General features: G+C 44.3%; 1 pseudogene; it reads right to left on the reverse strand.

The window, feature by feature from the left end:
* Positions 1-6,685: 6,685 nt before the first annotated feature.
* Positions 6,686-6,787, reverse strand: LOC122890574 (annotated as a pseudogene).
* Between the last annotated feature and the right edge of the window lie 9,759 nt (positions 6,788-16,546).

The raw sequence follows: 16,546 nt of genomic DNA on the forward strand, positions 1-16,546 counted from the left end.
TCTTTTACTGTTGGTGGGAACACAAGCTGGTGCAGCCACTCTGGAAAATAGTGTGGAGGTTCCTCAAAAAGTTGAAAATAGAGCTACCTTATGACCCAGAAATCTCACTACTGGGTATTTTCCCTAAAGATACAAATGTAGTGATCCAAAGGGGCACATGCACCTGAATATTTATAGCAGCAATGTCCACGATACCCAATGGATATGATGGATATATATATATTTTGATGGCTGCATAATATTCCATTGTGTGTGTGTGTGTATTTTTTTTCTCAAAAATAGAAGTTTTTTTTTAATGGCCCAACTTCAGAAAATATCAGTATTTTTCTTTACACAGCAAAATTATAACAATTGGAATAGTTTATAGTTGTTCTATACTGAATGTGCAAAGCAATATTAAAAACATGAAAAAAAATGACATTCCCATTTTCAATATGCTAACATAAATACTGATACTACAGAGAACATCAGAACAGATAATTAACATTACTGAACATTCCATTCACCAACTCAATTTCTCACGTATATAAACATATGAAAAAAAGGGCCACAAAAATGGAGGGAACCATTTCCTCACTGTTCCAGCTGTGCTCACTTGTGAATTTATGTAGTACAATAAAGCAATGATACGGAGATGTTTTTCTTCTATAGTCAGCCTATCTAACCAGATAAAACTTCCACAATTTCTTCTCCAGAACTGGGAAGGGAGGAGTGTCTTGATCCGTTTAGGGTATTAACCGTTTGAGGTAAAGTAAATCAGTCCTGGACATAACTGAAGAGGCCAAATTCGGTTTCCTCAGATCAAGTGCACCCTTCCTGTTTCTACATCAAAGCACATCATTTTGCTATTAAAAATTTCCATTTATCGCAAGTGACTTTTCCTGAACTCATAGTCAACACTGCTTTTCCAAAAGCACCTATGCTTTTGGCAGTTTCCCTAATTAGCGTCTCTTTAAAACACTGCTTTCAATTTTTAAAATGCCCTGTCCAAATTAAGCGGTGCTCATATTAACCCTTATCTAAAGTAGCAGTATACACACACACACACACACACACACACACACACACAATGGAATATTATGCAGCCATCAAAACCTCTGAAATCCTGCCCTTTGCAATGACGTGGATGGAACTGGAGGGTATTATGCTAAGTGAAAGAAGTCAGTCAGAGAAAGATAATTATCATATTATCTCTCTGATATGAGGAATTTGAGAGTCAGGGCAGGGGATCATGGGGGGTAAGGAGGGAAAAAAATGAAACAAGATGGAACCAGGGAGGGATACAAACCATAAGAGACTCTTAGTCTCAGGAAACAAGCTGAGGGTTGCTGGGGTGTGGGGAAGTAGGGATAGGGTGGCTGGGTTATGGACATTGGGGAGGGTATGTGCTATGATAAGTGCTATGAATTATGTAAGCCTGATGATTCACAGACCTGTACCCCTGAAACAAATAATACATTACATGTTAATTTTTTAAAAAAAGATACAGGTCTGGTAAGTGAGTGAAGGAGTGGAGAACACTTCTGAAAGTGACAGAGACCCATGGAACCTTTTGCTTTAGCAAATGCTGTTTCCTGATTCACTCCTTGGGAGCTCTAGGTTCAGAACTTACATACCCAAATCCAGGCAAACTGCTTTCCAGAAGTGCCACAGCTCACTACGCATTCTTAAGGGGCAAGCAACCAGCCCTCCTGATCATAGAGCTGGTTCCCTGAACATTTCCAACAAAACCCATTGGGGCGCCTGGGTGGCTCAGTGGGTTAAAGCCTCTGCCTTTGGCTCAGGTCATGATCCCAGGGTTCTGGGATCGAGCCCCACGTCGGGCTCTCTGCTCCGCAGGGAGCCTGCTTTCTCCCCTCTCTCTCTCTGCCTGCCTCTCTGCCTACTTGTGATTTCTCTCTGTCAAATAAATAAAATCTTTAAAAAAAAAAAAAAAAACCCATTGAAGAGACAAAGCTGAGTGTATCACCACACAAGAGGTGAGCAAGGCGAGCACCTTGCCAAGGTCTGGCAATGTTCCCACAGGAATAAGTAAGAGAAGAATTTACTGAGAATTAGACATCGATTTGGGATGGGTCTTCCAAAGGAGAGCACTTTGTTGGGCCTGGATGAGGATCATGATACAACAGACCAGAACTGAGGGAAATGGTAAGGTGGGAATTTTGAGGCAAGGGATTCAAAGATTCTTAGGGCACAAAATGTTGGTGATTTCCACTAAGGAGTTGGGAAGAACCTTTGGGGAAGATCTTGTGGTTAAACATTTGCCTGGACCAGAGATTTCTGGAAAAATAAAGTCAGGCTAATGAAGACAGAGGCATAATATGAGCCATATAAAATACGGTTTCAGTTTACAGTCCTCAGGCTATTTGTGAGGATAAACAGTTTTGGTTCTCCAGTAGATAAGAAGACTTTCTGAACTTTGGTCTAGATGGGCTTGAATATTTTTTTAAAGATTTATTTATTTATTATTTGAGAGAGAGAGAGAGAGCTGGCAGAGGGGAGGAAGGGGAGAGGGAGAGAGAATCTCAAGCAGACTCCCCACTGAGTGCCGAGCCCAATGTGAGGCTCAATCCCATGACCCTGAGATCATGACTTGAGCCTAAATCAAGAGTCAGACACTCAACTGACTGAGCCAGCCAGGCACTTCCTGGACATGAATATTTAGACAGCACTCCCACACATCCTCAAGGAAACCCTTTCAGCTTCTGAGGGCAAATCCCATGTCTTCAGTGTTAAGGAAAGAACTTGGGCACCTGGGTGGCTCAGTGGGTTAAGCCGCTGTCTTCGGCTGGGATCGAATCCCGCATCGGGCTCTCTGCTCAGCGGGGAGCCTGCTTCCTCCTCTCTCTCTCTCTGCCTGCCTCTCTGCCTACTTGTGATCTCTCTCTCTGTCAAATAAATAAATAAAAAATCTTTAAAACAAACAAAAAAGAACTTAAGTAGTAAGAGGATGCAAAGTGACATAAGAAAGGGCATCCAACCCCATCTTTGAGAGTTAAATGAGGCTTCTTAGGGGAAGAAGGCCGTAAGGTGAGACCTAAAGCAGGAAAAATACCAGCCACAAAATGGAGTCTGTGGAGGGTATGTTCCAGGTGGTAGGGACAGCATGGGCCTGGGAGTGAAAGCGAGGATGCCTGGAGACCTACAGGTCATTCAGGAGGGACGGAGGGAGGGCTGAGCTCGTAGGACAGACACATCATGAAGAAGTTTGCTTCCTCGGAGTCGAGTCTCTCATAGTTTGTCTCCCTCTCTGATTTCTTCTCATACATATTTTTTTTAAAGATTTTATTTATTTATTTGACAGACAGAGATCACAAGTAGGCAGAGAGGCAGGCAGAGAGAGAGAAGGAAGCAGGCTCCCCGCTGAGCAGAGAGCCTGATGTGGGGCTCGATCCCAGGACCCTGGGATCATGACCCGAGCCGAAGGCAGAGGCTTTAACCCACTGAGGCACCCAGGCGCCCCTCATACATATTTTTAAGAGAGCACAGAATGCTTCTGGAAGGGCCATGACTAGAGGCAGGGAAACAGTTATACCATTCACCATGCTGGAGTCACAAAGACTCATTTTTATATTCTCTTACTTAAGTATTACCAAATTCTTGACTCACAGACCCTAAGGGTAGAAAAGAACCCCTAAAATCATCCGGACCAGCACTTCCTTTGCAAATTATACTGCAGACCGAGAAGGACTTAACCTTCTCCTTGCCCCCAGGGCAGGAAGGGGAGGATGGGGTGGGGCGGAGGGGCTGAGCAGAAGCCTATCACCAGGAAGTTGAGAGACAGAGCTGATCTTGGGAAGCGACCTTCTGGTCTACCCACCCACCCAGGCAGTGATTGACTTCTCTCCACGCTGATCTGGTCCAAGTTAAACACATGCTTTTTCAAAACAGGGAGAAATGTGTACCCAGAATGTGCTTCAACAACTCAAAAGCCAATTATGGTCCATCTAATCTAACCAAAGCTGATTTCCTCAGGTGGCCGAAGGAGAGGTCAAATGGCCATTCCTGAAGATTTCCACACAGCTCCGCCAAAACATGAAGTTCCCGGCGCGTCCCCAGGGCCAACAGCTCAACTGCTGCCGAGTCAAGCAGTTGAATCCTTTAATTTCCCTTCCTCTCCTGATAATTATAAATATGACACAGCAGAGAGCTACAGCAAACTCCCCTGGAGGTGAGGGCTCAGTATTATTCACAAAAGAAACAAAAGGAAATCCTCCATATTTTACTTTCCCACATGTGCATCATTTCCATTGTTGCTGATCCAAAAAAGACAAAGAGGTATTATTCGCTGATTTAAAAAAAAAAAATCGACATATCCATATTCATCTGTTTATATAAATAGATTTTGCTTCCCTGCAGCCTGTGGGCCATTTCTGACAAACTGCGTTCGCAAGAGTTCGGCTCATGGAGAAGCTGTGAGTGCCCTCTAGAGGAAGTTTGTCTCTATTGCATGTAGATCAGAGCTGCCCTCGTACTAGCGGAGTTTTGAAGAGAGCATGGATTCCCTGGGATATATGTGCCCAGTTTAGGTCCATTTTCAGTTTCTCGTTTTATGTACGTGGTTTAGAACTCAGGGCCAAGCGAGTGCTGTGATCAGAGTAAGAGCTGGGCGGGTTGAAGTTTAGACAACATTAGTAACCATTGGAAAGATGCTTCTCCCTCTGCTGGGATGACCCCCAGAGCTGAATGAGGCCAGCTCAGCCCCAGTGCGGGAATTCAACCAGGAATTCACAAACCCTCTCTGTGTACCATCCTCGTTCCCCTGCTGGCAAGAACCATCATCACCCAGAAGGCGAATCTCTACAACCCCTACACGGCCCACTGCCCCCACTGTCCTTACTCTGAGGTCGAACTAACCTTGGCAAAGGACAAATCAACACCAACGGGCTGCTGCTAACCATTTGCATGACTCTGGGCAAGTCCTGTCACTTCTTAAAACAAACACGGGGGAAATCCTGGAAATGTTGCCTTGAACATTTGGGGGTAGCTATAGGGGGAGGGGTCATACACCAATAAAATCTTGATATAAACACCCTTTGGAACTCTTTCTTCTTCTTGAAAAAAGGCTGAGGATTGAGGACGATTGGGTAACACTGATGTATAAAAATCCACTTCAAGAAGATGAACAACTCACATGTAAGAAGGCCGAATGTATGGTGTGCCCAGATACCGTGTGTTATCTTGAAGTCATTCATATCCTCATGAAAAAAAATGTTAATTTTCACTTACAGAGAGTACCCTTTTCTGTATAACACACTGAAAATATTTGAAGAGAGATCCCTCGTGATTCACCTTAACAAAATACTGAGTAAAATCTCATTAAATTGAGGGGAAATGATGTGGGGGGAAAGAAACTTGAGTTGACTTGAATTGTGCAATATATAAAAAATAAAAATATGAGACATCTAGATAGTTCAGAGATAGCCATTGCTTCATGTTGTGTTGAATTCTGGATCTGGCAATGCTGCTTTCTCTTGGTGTGGTGAAGTGGGTGGTTGGGGGAGCCAGAAAACTCTGGGTTCCATGCTGCTTGAGGGTCCAGATCCCAGTCCACAAACAGGAAAACTTTACTCAGTTTCCCTCATTCAGCTTCATTTCTGTAATGAGCCCCCCATTCCACCAGGTGGCAGAAATGTGAGCTGAGTCAATTACGGTTCCTGTTTCTCCTAGGTGCCACCTGCAAGCCTGGCAGCTGTGGCCTCCATCTTTATCTCCACTCTCTGGCACAGCCCCCTGAGACCTCCCGTTCCTAGCAGTTTTCAGCTGCATCTCTCTTCACAGTCATTGCCAAGCATCCTCCTCCAATCCCTGTGGGGCCTGTGCCTCTCTTGAGTGTGGGGGCCCGCTCTGCGGCTGAGTGCGCGGGAATTCGGTGAGGCTGCCTCAGGCTCAGCTGGATGACAAGCACACCGCAGCCATGACCCTCAGGGTCTCATCCCCACCCAAGAGGGAATCACAGATGGCTCTGCGCTTGGACCCTGCCCTGCAAAACTAACTAGCTGGACTTTTATTTTCCCCTACTCCTGACCCCCAGCAAGGTTGGAGGATGAGGCATGAGATCCTTCTTTTCTGAGCACCCCCAACCCCGCCGGTGTCTCCTCACTTCCTCTTCTTCTCCAACTCTCCCCACCCCAACCGTGATGGTGAATTTTATATGGCCACCTGCCTGGGCTAAGGGATGCCCAGCCAGCGGGTAAAACATTATCCCTGGGTGTGTGTGTGAGAATGTCTCCCGAAGAGACCAGCAGTGGAATCAGCGGACTGAGTAAAGAAGGTTGCCCTCACTTGGATAAAGAAGGTTATCCAATCCGCTGAGGGCCTGAATAGAACAAAAAAAGTGAAGGAAGGATGAACTTGCCCTCTCTCTTTGAGCTGAGACATCCATCTTCCTTGGCCTGGGACATTAGAGCTACTGGTTCTTGGGTTGTCAGACTCGGACTCAGAACTTATACCATTGGCTACCCTGGTTTTCAGGCCTCAAGGCTTGGACTGGAGCTGCATCACTGGCTGTCCTGTGCCTCCAGCTTGCAGACTGCAAATCATGGGACTTCTCAGCCTCCATACTCACATGAACCAACTCCTATAATGGCTCTCTATCTGTATATGTCACTATATATCCTATTGGTTCTGTTTCTCTGGAGACTCCTCGCTAATTCGCCAACCCAGAAAATCTCTATCTAGCCTGGAAGACTGGGACAAGGCCTTCACCTTGCCCTGAACCATCGAGTTATTAAACTGATAAGAACAGATACTACACTTGATCTTAGCCAAAAGGCCGAGAAGCGATGAACCATCGAGTTATTCTACAGTGAGATGCCTGTACAGTTTCTATAACAATCCTTTCCTGAGATCCTGGATGTCCATGATACCAGGAATGGATGGAAGGGTCAAGAGTAATTAATAATACTTTTGACCCTTAGTAATACTGAGGGGAAAAGAGTATGTTGCTGCTCCCCAACTTGCTGTGGACCATAGGCAAGCTCCTTATTCCTTCTGAGCCTCAGTTTCTTCATCAACCAAAAGAAAAAATGGCGTCTCTCACATAAGGTCATGAGAGGGTAGACATTAAACTTGAAGTTCAGCCCCTTATACACTAACTTCAAACCCCATCCCTGCTCATTCAGTTAGCACATCTGGAGAGCAAAGAGTGTAGAGGTCAGACTCTCCACAGTGACTGCTTTCCAATAAAGAGAAAAGGCAGGAGGGAAAGAATGTAGACACGCCCAGGGGACAACATGGCTGACAGAGGAAACCTGGGAAATGAACACTGGGAGAAAGAGGAACCTGGCACATGACTGGGAAAAGGCAGGAACAAAGGTGCAGGATGACCAAGCCCATTCCAGCCACACACATAACACGCATCATTTCAGGAGGGTGGCTCCCCATACCTGCTCAGCCAGATCCACCTGGCCAGAATACACAGCAGCAGACCCAGGGGCAGGGTTTAGAAGGCAGATGGTGGCCCCGTTCCCCAGCACATTTGGTCTTGAAGTCCCACTTCTGCCACCTGCTGGGCAAAGTCCCAAAATGGAACCCCTCTAATTCTCTGCTCTTGTCCAACTGATCCCCTCCATGAAACTCTGCCATCCCTTTCACCATGTCCCTACCCAAACTTGTTTCATTTTTCAAATGACACTTCTTGGATTTCATGCATCTTTAGTGACACTATCTCATCCAGCCAATTAGATGATAATTAAAGAATTTCCCAAAGCTCTGGTTCCTTGATGTCAGAAAGCCATTTGCTTTTCCTTGACACATCTATTAGTCTACTATTTCCATTTAGCCTATTTGTACACAGCCCTCTCCTGCTCCAGACTCTCAAATTACTGATTTTATGCTTCTTCCTTAGCACTTAATGCAGTTCATAAATTTCACTCTAAAAGTTTAGGCATAAATCACACTAAAAGCCCAAGTTGCTCAAGAAAACTAGCAGCAAATCAAGTTTGGAATAGCAAGCCACCAGCATCAATTCTGCATTCACACACTTTGAATTAAGGGTCTCCCCCTCCTGTTATCTAGAATGCAATTTAAACTTTTCCTACAATTTTCCCTAACTTTACATTAGGACCCAAACTAAAAAAAAAAAAAAAAAAATTGTTTTTGTTAATACTGAAATTCCTGAGGTAAATGCATAAAAATCACCTCAGTAGAGACACCAACAAATGAAAAGGGATGCCCCTGAGAAACCATTATTCACTTCCGGCCAAGGTGAAAGGTTTTAAGTTCAAAGTGTTCTGGAAGAAAAATAGAGAGACAGAGAGAGAGAGATCGATCTGATTCCCTGTTTATGATTTAGGCTGTCAGTAGCATTTGGGTTGACATGTGGCTGACGAAAGACGAAGCCATGTTCTGGTGACTGACAAACCCCGCACTGACGAAGGCCTGGACATCCCCCTTAACCCAACTGCCCCAGTTACGGTCCATGGGAGTAATTTGGTCTCGTCTTTTGGAAAGAGATGTACGAGCTTCAGGGAGCTCTTCCATGTGGAGATATTTTTCTTTATTGGTAAATAAATATTTCACTTGTGAGATGCAGAGCGTTCAAATGGAACGTCAGTGACCATTCTGGGACTCTCTTTAAAAGGCAGAGAATTTCTCTTGGACAACATAATAATAATAATAATAATAATCGGCACTTTTCATCCTCAGAGCAATTTTTGCACATTAAATAATCAATCTGTCCAACATCTGTGTGAGGCGGATGAATAAGGATCATTATTTGCATGGGGGAGAGAGAAATCTTGAAAAAAGTTGAATGCCTGGGGTTCCACAGAGGTCAAGAAAATCCTAGACTGAAAATCGGGAGATTCCTACCTCAAGACGGGTCCCTCTTTGGGACTTTCAGCAAGAGAAGAGAGGCTGCTGGATCAGCTAGGAGGATATTGTGATGTCCGTACGACAGAGACAGGGGTAGAAATTTAAAAGAGAAGCCAGAATGCTATGGGAAACCAGCAGACCCGACCAAGAAAAGAGTCATTTTATTAATTCATTCACAGATTCATTACTTGATTCATTCACTCAGCATCTCGCTGAAGATGTGTTGGCTGAACAATGGAATTTATCCATTTACCATGTGTTGGGTGTCTGCCAGCAGCTGCATAAGGGTTGGGAGACACTAAATGGAAAAGACACAAGCCCTGATCTTAATTTCCTAATGTATGGCGTGAAGATACAAAGTGCTGACCTCTCTCTATCGCAGAGATCACTAACTCCCATCAATCTCGTGTCTCAGGACTCTCGGAAGACCATGCCACCCTTACTTTTGCCCCTGTCGTGGCCCTTGCTCTGGCTCCTCCTCAGCTCTGGCTACAGGTCTCTGTCTTCAGAAACTGCTTCTGTTTTGTTTCTAGAGCACTTTTTGAAACTTCTAAGGTGATGCTAAAGCTCTCTTGCTTAAAGGCGTTCAGTTAAGGTCCATGTCTTACGGAATAAATTCCAAACAAGTCCATCCCCGTGGAGGCTGATGACTCTTTCTCCAGTCTCATTGTCCCTTGTGCTTTACATTCAGCAATATGAAAATACTTTCAGGGCGCCTGGGGTGTCAGTTGGTTAAGCAATTGCCTTCTGCTCAGGTATTGATCCTGGAGTCCCAGGATCGAGTCCCACATCGGGCTCCCTGCTCGGTGGGGAGTCTGTGTCTCCCTCTGACCTCTCCCTCTCTCATACGCTCCCTCTCTTGAATAAATAAATAAAATCTTAAAAAAAGAAAGAAAATACTTTTAGTTCTCTGAACACAATATCATGGGGTTGGTGTTTTGGTTGTTTTTGGTTTTGTTTTTGTTTTTGTTTTTTTGGTTTTTTTGTCAGTTTTCTTTGGTTTGTTCTCTCTGACTTTGCCTAAAATGCCCTCGATCTCTCTACATGGCCTCTCTGCTGAGCCCTCATCTTGCAGCATATGTTTGGCCCTGCTTCCATTCTGGGCATTCCCTGCCCTTCTCTGGCCGAGTTCACCATTCTCCTCTGTGTGACTGCAATACCTTCTACCCACCCCTCCTGAAATTATGGGTGTCCCTTATTATCTGAGGACTCATCCCACGAACATTCACTGTAAAGAGCTGCAGAAATTGCCACCCAGCTGTCTCTATCCAAATCAGAAACCTATCATAATAAATCTGCATATTTAGATTGCATGCAAATGCACGCAAGAAGGAGTGGAGTGCGCTGTGGTCACATGTCAGCTGTTCTCCCGAAAGGACCTTATTGCAAGCTCCCAGTGTTCTGTATTATCTATTATTGTTTTCCCCGTATCCCACAACCTTAAGGGAAAAAATGTCACCAAAGATGTATCTGAGAAAGTGGATAAATGAAATGTGCCTGGGAAAGTCCACACCTTAGAAGTGAGAACGTGTGCTCAAAGAGGTAAACACACAAGGAACCCACATTTGGCCATGCTTGCATCCCCATATCGATCTGCTGAGCATACTTTCGTACTATTTCTTCTCTGCATGAGAAAATCCAAAAAGAAATGTTAATAGTGTAGTTGGTTCTGGAAAGCTTCACTAGACACGGCATGGTATCTTTTTTTTTTAAAGTTTTTATTTAATTCCAGTTAGTTAATGTACAGTGTAATATTAGTTTTAGGTGTACAGTATAGTGATCTAACACTTCCATACGTCACCCGGGGTTCCTCACAAGTGCCCTCCCAGATCCCCAACATTTATTTCGCCCATCCCACCACCCACCTCTCCTCTGGTTACCATCAGTTTGTTCTCTTTGATTAAGAGCCTGTTTCTTGATTCGCCTCTCTTTTTTCCCCTATGATTGCTCCTTTTGTTTCTTAAGTCCCACATATGAATGAAATCATATGGGTACTTGTCTTTCTCTGACTGACTCATCTCACTTAGCATAATACTCCTTAGCTCCAACCACAGTGTTAAAAATGGCAAGATGTCATTCTTTTTTATGGCTGAGTAATATTCCCTCAGATATATATACCACTTCTTTTTTATCCATTCATCAGTTGATGGACACTTGAGCTGTTTCCATAATTTGGCTATTGTAGATATTGCTGCTATATACATCAGTGTGTATATCCCTTTGAATTAGTGTTTTTTTATTCTTTGGGTAAATACTGAGTAGTCCAATTCCTGGACCATAGGGTAGTTCTTATTTTTAACTCTTTGAGGAACCTCCACTCTGTTTTCCAGGGTGCCTGCACCACTTTGCATTCCCACCAACAGTGCAAGAGGGCTCCCCTTTCTCCACATCCTCACCAACACCTTTTTTTTCTTGTGTTGCTGATTTTAGCCATTCTGACAAGTGTGAGATGATAATTCATTGTAGTTATGAATTGATTTCTCTGATGATTAGTTCTGTTGAACATCTTTTCATGTGTCTATAGGTCATGGCATGATATCTTTAAATCTGAGGAAATACTGTATTCAGTGAACCAATGGCCACAATCAGAATGGGATGCACTGAGGGTAAGTTCTTTCTAAAGGGTTCTATATATAAAACTAAAACATGACCAGTCTAGTGCTCTTCAGCATCATTGTATACTGCAAAGAACCATGAGAAGTTCAGTAAGTGCTGTAAGTTAGATAACTGGTGTTTAAGATGTTTTATATTAAACGAGAAATTTTTATTGGATAGTAGTATAGGTATTTATAAGTGTTTTTGAAAGATTCTTGGAGAAACTGATTGGAATTTGGGGGTGGGATAGGGACATATTATTATTTTTCCAATTTAAAACAAAAGAGCTTAGATTCTCCTACTGAATATAGGCAATCCAGCCTTTTTAAAAATATATATAAATTTGGGTGATGGAGATGGCTATATTTGCTTACACAGCTGTCTTCCCTTCTTCCCTACAAGACTGTGAGCTCCTGATCTAGGGACTTGTGTTTTGTTTATCTATGTATCTCCAGACATAAACACCATGCCTGACACTCAGCAAATGATGGATGGAAGGATGATGGATGATAGATGGATGGATGGATGGATGGATGGATGGATGGAAGGATGATGGATAGATGGATGGATGGATGGATGGATAGACGGATGGATGGATGGAAGGATGATGGATAGATGGATGGATGGATGGATGGATGGATAGACGGATGGATGGATGGATGATGGATGGATGGATAGAGGGATGGATGGATGGATGATGGATGGATGGATGGGTGAACAGGCATTCTAACTGCAGTATCACTAGGTTTCCATTCCCCCTGGATTCCACCAATAGACTCGCAGCCTTGATCTGTTCTCATGTGCAGCCAAAAATAGGACTTTTCTGTCTCCTTCATAATATGACAGTGTTGGGGTGGAGGGAGAGATCTTGGAAGCCTATTTTGAGAGCATGAGACATTAAATAAATGCAAGTGACTTCATTGTGGAGGACTGAAGAGAAGCGTGGATGACCGAATCCCAGAGCCCATCACATTCACTCTTATCCCTGGTTTTTGCACTTGATCTAGTTTAGAGTGAGGTCCAAATTCTTAGAACTACATCTCTCTCCTTCCAGAAGAAAAATAAACCTGATTCCCTCCCAACAGGCACCGCCCTTTAGAATTTCTTTGCATTATCAATTTCCTAACAGGGAATCATGTTTTGCTCTCTGCTCAGGACGGTCTCTGTAGCTACCTGTAGGATCTTTTAATCATACCTATAGATCAATAACCACCAAGCCACAGGCTACACTGCATTCTCCATCAACTCAGTATTTAGAAAGAAAAAACAATAACAAGATCCCCCAAGGGTTTATTGAGTCAAAAGAAAAAAAAAAACTTTTCTATAGCCTTATTTATAAGTAACCCTTCCCACCTATTACATGAGCTAAGAATTCGGGGTCCAGCTACCAGGAATCAATACTTTCTCAAATTGCTCCATCAATATGCACGTTCATGTATTGCCTTCAAGGTTATCTCGGCTCATTCAGGGCAGACATTCATTTTCTCCATTATAGCTATGCCCTTTAGGTTAGGTGAAACTAGTCAAAGGGAGAAACCTCTCACACAAGGACATCAGCTTGTGTATCTGCGGCCCTAGGAAGCAGGCAGACCTCACTGGTAGGAAGGGTGGGAGCACATGGCCAGTATCTCCACTTGCTTTTCTTGTTTATCCAGGGAATTTACTTCCTAAGCACAGCCCCTCCAGGACTTCCCCAGACAGACCTCAAGGTCACCAATGAACCTCTGCTACTTACAGAAGCATCTTAAGCTCCTACATCAGTTTCTGCGGAGGGGGTTCTGCTCTGACTAGGTGGTGGTGCTCTGGATCTGTCTGTCTTTCTGATCTGGAGGATAGCTGTCTGCCCTGTGACCGCACTTCTCTGAGAAATCTGAAAGAAGTTATCATTTTCCAGTTTGTCTGTTTGCTTGTTGTTGGAATGGAGTGGTGACTTCTAAGCTCCTTCCGTGCCGACCCAGAAACCAGAAGTTGCAGGCACAATTTTTATTTTATACATTTGGACAGACAAGAAACATCTCATTACTTTATATATACATGTGTGTGTGCACACACGCGTGTGTATAAATCATGCCCTTACACCACACACACGTATTGCTACACTATACACAAGGCACTGTCTTAACTGCTTTATGAACAAACTCGTTTGCTTCTTGAAGAAACCCCAAGGAAACATCAAAGGCAGGTTCTTTTATCCTCCCCATTTTATAGGTGGAAAAACTGAGATTGAAAAAATTAACATTGTGGCCCCAGCCACAATGTAGGTAGCCCTTTCAAAATTCAGTTTAATCTGATCTAAGCCCTCATCCTCCTGAATGGAGGTTCTTAACCCTGCTTGGGTTGTGGGGATTCCTATGCAGAGAAGACCACCCGAAGGGGTTGGGGAGGGCAGCTCGGGTCCCCACCAGCACAGCCCCTGCCGATGGGCTCCCTGTCCATGCCCGCTCATTCCCTGAAGCTGAGAGCTGCTCTGCTCATGTGTGTCCGTAGGTCGTCCTGGAGTTTGCAAAGGACTCTTGGTAGTTGTATAAATATGAAAACATTTCATATTTTCCCATCCTTTCCAACTGCGCTGTATCTAATCCCCTTTGGTCCTCAATGACATCTTGGACAGATTTTATAACTTCCAATCACTTTTGATTATTAGAAGTCCAGTCCCATTTCAAGCTTATCTCAAAGGTGCTTTGAGTCTCAATTCTTGCCCTTTCTTCCAGCAAGGGCCGGGGGGAGAGCATCAAGGTGCTAGCTTGGTGTCATTCTGGAACATCTCTAGCCCCTCAAGGCTGGCTTCTGGGGTGAGAGAGGGGCACCATGGTAGGGAGGGACTCAAAGCTCATTCTGATTTGGTCTGGTTTTATATGGCAGTTTCCTGTGTAGATGATGGCTTTCTTGGGGTGCTGTTCAGTTTCATCCCAGCTCCTCTTCCTCGAAGGACTATCTCAAAGAGGTAGTCGAGGGAGTCATGAGTTCTGGCCCCACTGGGAATCCATGCTGTCAGTCACGTATCTGAGGAAGACATTGCCTGGCTGGACCAAGCAGCCACCGGGCCATTGTGTGCCTCTGGTCCTCCCATAACTACCTGTCCCTTCCTGGGAAGCAGGAGGGACACTGTGCTCCTGCTCCATATCCTTCAGGAAATATAAGTGGTTTTTGGAACATGAATGGTTTTGCCTTCATCCTTCCCAGGTTTATTCGCTCCCTTCCTATTTTTTTTTTAAGATTTTATTTATTTATTTGAGAGAGAGAGAGAGCATGTGAGCAAGGAGAGGGGCAGAGGGAGAAGGAGAGAGAAAATCTCAAGCAGGTTCCACCCAAAGCGGGGCTTGATCTCAAGACCCTGCCACCATGACCTGAGCTGAAACTAAGATGCTTAACTGACTGAGCCCCCCGGGTGCCCCACACCTTCCTATTTGTTGACAGAAGTGGCGCATGTTCTATAGCCAAGGAGAACCCTCACAGTCAGGTTCCCCAAAGTACTATCCCAACAGTAGCTCCAGGGTAGGCAAGGACAGCTCAGGCAGGCAGCGAGACCTCGCTCTCCTCTTGGCACAGACATCCCCAGCCTCTAAAAGAGTCTCTGGAGGCCCCCATGGCCTGGGGTTGAGAGAAGCCCTTCCGGCCTCCCGTGGAGAAGAGTGGGGATCTTCCACCACTAGTACCACATCTACAGACTGAAGAATGGGGCCGCTCTCCCTCCACCTGACCCCTTCTGAGGAAGGTGGTTGGTAGGGGACCATGGCAAGGGTGATGCTGTGACCACTTTTAAGCCCAGGCAAGGACGGCTGACTATCAGATCTTTGTGAATTTTCTCTAGCTCGGGCTATACCTAGTTCCTCTTGTTTTCAACTCTCAGTCCCAGTGACAGGACAAAAAAGCCCTCCCACCTACCCTGGGCCCTCCTAGGAGGTGCTTCTTCTCTCTGCTACTTTGTAAAGAACCGTCCCAGGCGCTCTGCTGGCCTGTGGCTCCATTAGCACCTAATTCCACTTGAGGCAAAGAGGAAGAGAGGGAGGGAGAACGGATGGGTTTGTGCCAACCTTTCACACACGTGTCCGCAATGACCCTTCTCGGTAATTCTATGCGGAGTAGATACGGGCTAAGCAATTGAGTCTAGTATCCTCCCCTATCAGGGAGAGCCGACCAAGAGCGACTTCACCATGGCGTGTTTCTCAGAGTACCGGCCCCTGTCGGTGTTAAACATGCTAGGCCTGTGTATCTCATCTCCCTAATTAAACGATAATCTCCCTGACATCAGGAACGCATTGACCTTTTTTCCCTCTCATAGCCTTTAGAGCAGTACCTTTACATGAAAGGTTTGTATTTGCTGGATGAGGACATGAAGGAATGAGAAGACAAAAACATCAAACACAAATACCTTGAGTCCATGACCTTATCTCAGTAATGGCACCATGTGAGTAGTAAGTATTCAGGAAACTTACATGGAATTCAATAAATTTCATAGTCTTGTGGGTGTGTGTGTGGGGGGGGTCAGTTTATATCAACAATGAGAGAGTCCAAGGCCAAAGGTACAGGTCTCACTGAGAAAGAGAATTTGAAGATCAGGATACTGGAACAAGCTAGGTAATGTTTTGGCAGAAGTGGAATAAAATATTATCTTCTCCTGGCCAGACTCTTTCCAGGATTTTCTATTGAAAAATATTTGTTTTATACCAATAAACAAAGTTAAGATTCTCGAAGCATGTGTTCAAATCCGACTGCAACTTGGTCATCTCAAATTTTCATACTCCCTTATGAAGGAGAATCATAAAATGATGAGATTGATATTTATGTGTGGCTTCTAGAAACAATTTTTTTTACAGTTGCACATCATATTTTCAGAAGGTCTTCTTTTTTTTTTTTTTAACTAGAAGCAATGGCAAGGGATCGATATTCAATCAGTTCATGCAGAATATGATGATGGATTTGAGATCACCAGGGTCTGGAATAGTTTGATGCCAAAAAAGTCAATAATTCTCAATTCATTCATTTATTCAACAAACATCTACTGCATATTTACTGGGCACTAGACATCAAAATATCAAGATAAAAGATGCAGTTCCTCTGTTCAAGACACCACAGATTTCCTGGGAACGTCGATGAGGGGGCAGCCGGTTTCAGTGTTGTGGGCTAAGCGTCA

Source organism: Neovison vison, chromosome 11, assembly GCF_020171115.1.
Source record: "Neovison vison isolate M4711 chromosome 11, ASM_NN_V1, whole genome shotgun sequence".
Taxonomy (NCBI): Eukaryota; Metazoa; Chordata; class Mammalia; order Carnivora; family Mustelidae; genus Neogale; species Neogale vison.